Consider the following 7,183-nt stretch of genomic DNA (forward strand, 5'->3'; position numbering starts at 1 on the left):
AGCCTGGCATTTCTGCAAATATTGTGTCCAGGATAGATCGCACTGAAGGCGCATGAATGAATGGAGCATGGGGCACTTCATCTGGGACCTTTTGATTTTGTATATCACTGACTGATAATGCTAGATATGACCTTGTTGCAAAAAACTATGCAAAATCCACTTTTACATTGTAAAGTCCGTCTGGATTCGAACCAATGAAGGCAGTCGAACAGCGGGGAAGGTCTTTGCGCGTTACTGTCTTCCTTTTACGCAACAAAACAAGATTAAATGGAACACAATTCTCATTTGTATTTTCTCGTTATTTCATCCGACTCCATAAATGAAAGGGTTTTAATGATATCTGTGCATCATTTAAACATGAACGAATGTTTGATTACTCTTAGACTCTTGTTTATATTTTACCCGTTTAGATTAGGAAACTATATCGCTTTGAGTTCCTTAACCAGGTCTCCGACACAAGTGATCAGTCCTGACGATCAGGAGCAGAGGCAATGGCTAAATATCTGGGATTTTGCCGTAATCTCTACACGCAACAATCAAAGATATATTCAGTAGCCCTCTTGGATGTCCTTCAGGAACTTAACTCAACCGTTTTACTTCAGTAGGTTTTGGCCACCATTAAAGACGCCAGTAGATTAACGTTACTTCTCTTTAATGGCTTTGTATTAGCCAAGCCCGTGATGGTTCACGTGCACTTACTTACGGTAACATTAAATTAGAACAGAAGTCGTCGGAAGCGTCCAAGCTAGATTAATCAACCAACACCGTGCTGGTCCTAGACTAAGGGGGTAATCCATCCGCCGGAAACTGAAGCCTCCGCGGGCGCTGCCATTGTAGCAGAACTTCACCTGCTGTTAGCATTCCATTGACTCCCATTCATTTTTGCGTCACTTTGACAGCGAATAACTTTACATCTGAGGCGTCCAAAGACTCCATTTGTCCATTATTTATTTCTAAAGAAACTCGACAATGTATAAAAGGCTCCATTACCTTGTATCTTACGTTATGGCCCCGTAGAAGCCGTTTTTGTAAAAATAGGCTAACGATTGCGTCATAACTCACGCGACTCTCTGTCGCACTGTAGAGAAATTACCGTATAGACCGGCGGAGAAGCTCACAGGCAATCGGGGGAACGTGGAGGCATTAAGTCCGATAAAGTGAAGGGAGTAGCCCATAGAGAGTGATAAAGTTGCTCCTGCTGCTAGCTCATGGACAGCTAATGCTCACGCTCTCCGTCTCTGAGAGATTCGGAAGGGAATGATTCAGATTTCTCTCCGCACAGCTACTAGAAGACTGACAGCTGTCAGACACGTTGCTCACGTGTTCAAGCTCAGTTTGAGCCTGCGCAGTTCGCCTGGCGATCAGGAAGTGAGTGCTTCAAATGGGCTTCACTTTTCTCCGTTGAAGTCTATGGGGTCGCTGTGTCCATCTTATATACTGTCTATGTCCTAGACGGACATACTCATCCTCTCATCCAAGCAGCCTGCAAACTTCCTGATATCAGCTATTAGCCGTCGCTAATGTCTCTAAAGCAGCCTTGTGGTAAAATGAGGATCCGTTAATCTTACTTGGGAAAAATAAGTCTCAGAGTCGTTCAGAATAATATCAAATGTTTATGATTTATTGACCAGGTAATGAAATAATAGTTCAAGGTCCAATTCAAAAGGATAAAATCATCAGTTTAAGCATATTATAACAATAGTTCAGAAATCACCGAATGTGTAGAGATTATTACCTGTCAACAAAATTACACACATCGCTTGTGTGGGCAGTCAACCTACAGACTCCCAGAACCTTCTGCTCCTTTTCCTTATAAACCCAGAAATCCACCAAATGGTGGTGTCTGTCATTATAATTAGATTTCAGACCCCTATTGAGGGGTTCGCCAATGTGAGATCAAAACTAGCAACCAAATGGCTTCTTGATACCTGTGGCAGTGAATACTTATTTACATACAGGAGGTAGTTTGAATGGAAGATCAGGGGGTTGCACACCTTCAGAGGATACATCACATTTTTCATATCTTAGAACTTCTTTTAGCTTTTCATTATGACTGGGAGAGTGAGACCATTTTACCAGGCGCACTGAGACACTTTAAATGAGACCAAACACATATAGTTACTTTTTTCGTACACACATAACATTGCATGGGTTTTCAGTGTATTTCAGGTGAGGAGGAGGGGGTTGAAGGGAGAGATGGTGTGTGTGTGTGTGTGTGTGTGTGTGGTGTGAGCTGTGTCCTGTTGCATATGCGAGATTCAGTTCAAGTGTTAATTCCCAAGAGAGCCTTTGTTTCATCTAGGGGGCGCTCAGACGAACTGGCACCAGCCTTACAACATGGTGTTTGGAGTGGACATAAATGTGTGTTGGCAGTGTGTGAAAACAATCACCCTACCGTCTGCTGACAACAAACCGACCTTCTGCTAGCTATCTAACGTCACCAAGGTCAGATAAATCCCATCACATAGAGACTCTTTCACCTACAGTAGATATCGTCATATAGAGACTGTGTCTGTTCCCCGAATTAGGAAACACAAAAACTTCCAAACCCATCTAAGGTTAAAAATGTAATTGATGTTCAACAAATAAAACCAGATATAATACGGATGAGCAAATGATAAAGCTTGGGTTGCTGAATATTCGATCTCTTAATTCAAAAGCGCTAATAGTTAATGATATGATCACAGATTATAACCTAGATGTGCTGTGTTTAACAGAAACCTGGCTAAAACCAAACGATTACATTGCTTTAAATGAGTCAACCCCACAAGATTACGGTTATAAACATGAACCTCGTCTGACACGCAAAGGAGGAGGTGTTGCTGTAATTTATAGTAATTATTTTGAAGTGTTGGTGCTTAATGTAAAAATATATAGTGTAAACGATAAATCACGTTTGAGATTTGTGCTGGCTACTGTATACAGGCCACCAGGGCACCATACAGACTTTATCAAAGAATTTGTGGACTTTCTATCAGAATTAGTATTGGCTGCAGATAAAGTACTAATTGTTGGTGATATTAATATACATGTAGATAATGAAAAAGGTGCATTGGGGTTGGCATTGTTGTGGCAAAAAACAATACTTAAACACAGCATCCCAGGCATAAGAAACATCAAGATTATTTTGTCTTTAAAAGAAAATATATTTTATTCTTGCAAGAAGCCCCCATCCGACCTTGCAGGCCAGCTGCAGACAGGAGTGAGAGAGGGAGGAGGGGTTGGCCAGTAAATGTATAAACGCTATCTCTTACCCCCACTGCCCCCCACTGTTTACACAAGAAGGAACAAAGAAACTTTATGACTACCCTCACCCCTCTCCCAGCCCGGAAACTTAAGATACAGACAAAGAACACATGGCATTCATTTGTTAATCATCAAGGAAACAAAATATGTAATAAAAGATAAAAATGCCATTACGATTTCTCCCTTTTTATCATTCTCTGATAACTAAATAAACGCAACAAATTTAAGTCATTTTCACGAGTTCACACTTACATATAATTTGAGGGGGTAAAGTTTAATGTGTATTTGGCGTGCTGTCCGGAGGGAGGCCCGAACCCAGAGTCTTCCCCCCGTATGTAAGTGTTTAGGACTAGAAGTGTGGAGAAGGGGAGGTGAAGGGATGCTGCAGAACTGTCAATGGGATGAGGTGAGACCGCTGAGTGTATATATACCTCTTACCATTGATTGCTGAGTGCTCTCCACTTGTGTTAATTATCTGAACGTGCTCCTCCCGAACTTTGTTAATAAAACATCATTTATCACATTTATACCTTTCATTTCTGATTTTCCGTATAACTGATCACTCTACTTGAACCTTGTTGAAGGATCAAGCAAGTAAATATTTTATCTGAAGCCGAGCTAAATGAATAAGCAGTGTTCACATTTTCGAAAAAAAATCGAACCCTCTGTCACTCCAGTATAAACAAGAAATAGTATAGATTGCACCTCCAAATCCGAGGCCATGGTCCTCAGTCGGAAAAGGGTGGCTTGCCCACTTCAGGTTGGTGGAGAGTTCCTGCCTCAAGTGGAGGAGTTCAAGTATCTTGGGGTCTTGTTCACAAGTGAGGGAAGGACGGAACGGGAGATTGACAGACGGATCGGTGCAGCTTCCGCAGTAATAAGGAACAAGACCCCGGATACAGGCGGCCGAAATGAGCTTTCTCCGCAGAGTGGCTGGGCGATCCCTTAGAGATCGGGTGAGGAGCTCGGTCACTCGGGAGGAGCTCAGAGTAGAGCCGCTGCTCCTCCACATCGAGAGGGGTCAGCTGAGGTGGCTCGGGCATCGGCTCCGGATGCCTCCTGGACGCCTTCCTGGGAAGGTGTTCCGGGCGCATCCCACCGGGACGAGACCCCGGGGAAGACCTAGGACACGCTGGAGGGACTATGTCTCCCGGCCGGCCTGAGAACGCCTCGGTGTCCCCCCGGAAGAGCTGGAGGAAGTGTCTGGGGAGAGGGAAGTCTGGGCATCTCTGCTTACACTGCTGCCCCCGCGACCCGGCCCCGGATAAGCGGAAGAAGATGGATGGATAGTATAGATTGTTATAGTAGGATAACCATATCAATTCAACACCCCTGGTTGATTTGAATAAAAAGTCCAAAAAGAATAAAAAGTAGAATAAAATCCTTAATTTCAAATCCTGTCTTTGTACGTCATCTCGTGACACGGATGACTGCTGCTTTTTAACCCTTTTTACATTTCATCGTTCTCAGAAAGAAAAAGTAAAACAAAACATACCTTAACTCACTTAACCCTCTGGGGACCAAAAACGCCGGCGCGTTTGCCTCGGTTTTTTTCACATAGCAGCAAAATAGACTTAAAATACTCCCGTCATTTTTTGTCATACTGGCTTAAGAAATATGAAAAAATAAGCTGTTAAATGTCTTTTTATTTATGGGTTCACTTAAAATCGAAATAAAACATTACTGTAACGCTTTAGATTACAGGCCGGAAAGTACTGCATAATTAAAATGAAATTACAGTGTAACTTTCGGTAATTACAGTGTACCTATAAAGTATTTACGTGCAAGTATAGGGGAACAATATGTAAAGTCTTGGGAATAAAGGGGTAACAACCAGGAAAATAATAATAAATTATTTAGACAAATTATTTATACTGTAAGTATTTTAGGACTACGGGGTACTCAATCGTACTTTTGGGAGCAATTTAGCGAGTACACTGCACCTTTTTGTAATAATAGTGTATACAAATACATAAATGCTTTTTTCAAATTACGGGGTGCATATCAGTGCATTTATAAAGTAGGTTAATTTGTTTTTATTGCAAAGGTGCACTGATTAAGTTGTTTCAAGGCAAGTAAAACTATTGCAACTTTTTTTTTTTTAAATGCTGGGGAAATATACTCTTGTTTCATGTAGTTACAGGGTAAGTATGACATTGCGGGCCGTAAATTAAAGTGGTGCTTCTTACCCTCTTGTTTCATGTAGTTACAGGGTAAGTACAATAAAAACACATGTAAACACACAATCTGATATCACTTGGAAAACTTTATTTGAAAAACAACTTATTTCAAAACAGATTTACAACATATTACACTTCTTATTCTTTATTCATTTAAAAAAAATGAACTTTTCATTTCAAATACTAAAGTCCTGACAGAAAGTATGTTTTGTCCTTTTTTGTTTCTCTTGCATGCTTCCTCCTCTTGTTCCTCTTCTTCTTTTTCTATCATTCCATTGATTTGCTTAATCCTAAGAAGGAGTCTTTTGCTATTCTGTATTATTAAAAGAAAATACAGTACACCCAGAAATGTTCTCATAATTTACTCATCTTTTCGCTACCGACCAACTGTCACCAGCGAGTACATGAGTCGGCTTGGCTTCGCGTTTGGAGAAGCTTCAAGCGTTCATTGCGTTCTCGCGGGAGTTAGATGTGAAACTCGCGCGAGAACTGGCGTCTCTGTTCTTCTGTATTGTTTGTTTTTCATTATTATTATCTGTTATTGTTTGTATTTTGTTGTGAGCATTAATAAAAACATCAAAAAAAGAGTCGACATTCGGTTTCTCGGCACGCTTACGTCACGGTCACGCTTTAAGTTGTCAAGCGTGAACTCACCCTCTCATGCGGGTGCAGGTGACAGTTGGTCGAAAGCGATAGTCTACAGTTTAAACATTTAAACTATTTGGTATTTTTCTTACAAACACTTATCGTCTCACTTCAGAAGACATTGATTCATCCATTGGGTCGTATGGATTACTGTAGTTATTGCTGTTTGTACTGTTTGATGTCAACTTTTAGGAACACATGAGCTTGCATTATGCATTCACAGAGATTATTTATTTTTCTAAAAACTTTTGTTTGTGTTAATCTGAAGAAGGAAATTCATATACATCTCGGATGACATGAGGGTAAAAGATGAGGAAATGTGAGGACATTTCTGTACTGTATTTTCTTTAGCATATTTTGTACATGTATTTTCTGTAACACATAATACAGAATAGCAAGAGGGATTCCTTCTTAAGATTCATCAGTGTAAAGAAATAAAAAGAAGAAGAGGAACAAGAGGAGGAGGAAACCAAGCAAGAGAAAGTGTTGTAAATCCGTTTTAAAATAAGTTGTTTTTCAAATAAAGTTTTCCAAGTGATATCAGATTGTGTGTAGGCTATAGACTACATGTGTTTTTATTGTACTTACCCTGTAACTACATGAAACAAGAGTATATTTCCCCAGCATTTAAAATTTTTACTTGCCTTGAAACAACTTAATCAGTGCACCTTTGCAATAAAAACAAATTAGCCTACTTTATTAATGCACTGGTAATTTTAAAAAAGCCTTTATGTATTTGTACACTATTATTACAAAAAGGTGCAGTGTATGTAGCCTACTCGCTAAATTGCTCCCCAAAAGTACGATTGTATTATAAGTACCCCGAAGTTCTAAAATACTTACAGTATAAATAATTTGCCTAAATAATTCGTTTTTTTCCCCTTGGTTGTTACCCCTTTATTCCAAAACGTTACATATTGTTCCCCTATACTTACACGTAAATACTTTATAGGTACACTGTAATTACCGAAAGTTACACTGTAATTTCATTTTAATTACGCAGTACTTTCCGGGCTGTAATCTAAAGCGTTACCAACATTGTGCTTTTGTAAAATAAAGAAAGTAAACAGGGAGTGCTTTCTGCCTCTCCGTCTCCGTGAACTTTTTTTCTG

This window comes from Phoxinus phoxinus (assembly GCF_949152265.1).
Source record: "Phoxinus phoxinus genome assembly, chromosome: 7".
NCBI classification, from domain to species: Eukaryota; Metazoa; Chordata; class Actinopteri; order Cypriniformes; family Leuciscidae; genus Phoxinus; species Phoxinus phoxinus.